This window comes from Nicrophorus vespilloides, unplaced genomic scaffold (genome assembly GCF_001412225.1).
Source record: "Nicrophorus vespilloides isolate i.1.1-1 unplaced genomic scaffold, Nicve_v1.0, whole genome shotgun sequence".
Lineage (NCBI taxonomy): Eukaryota > Metazoa > Arthropoda > Insecta > Coleoptera > Silphidae > Nicrophorus > Nicrophorus vespilloides.
The window spans coordinates 21,073-21,356 of NW_017099832.1; positions in this window are offsets into that span (position 1 = coordinate 21,073).

The following is a 284-nucleotide window of genomic DNA, read 5'->3' on the forward strand; positions in this document are numbered from 1 at the left end:
AAATTGCAGTAAAATAAAATCAAATTAAAACAATTATTCGCTTTTTATCTTCGGAAAACTTTAAGTAATGAAGGTAACGGAAGGGAATCTTAATAAATGAAATATTTCTACAAAAACCCTCAATCTATTTCACGGCGCAGAATAGACTCAAATAGTCAAGACAAGTTCATAAACATTTTACCTGCTTACAATTGAAATTGTGTGCAGTGAAATAAAATCAAATTAAAACAATTATTCACTTTTTATCTTCAGCAAACTGGAAGTAAGGAAGGTAATGGAAGGGA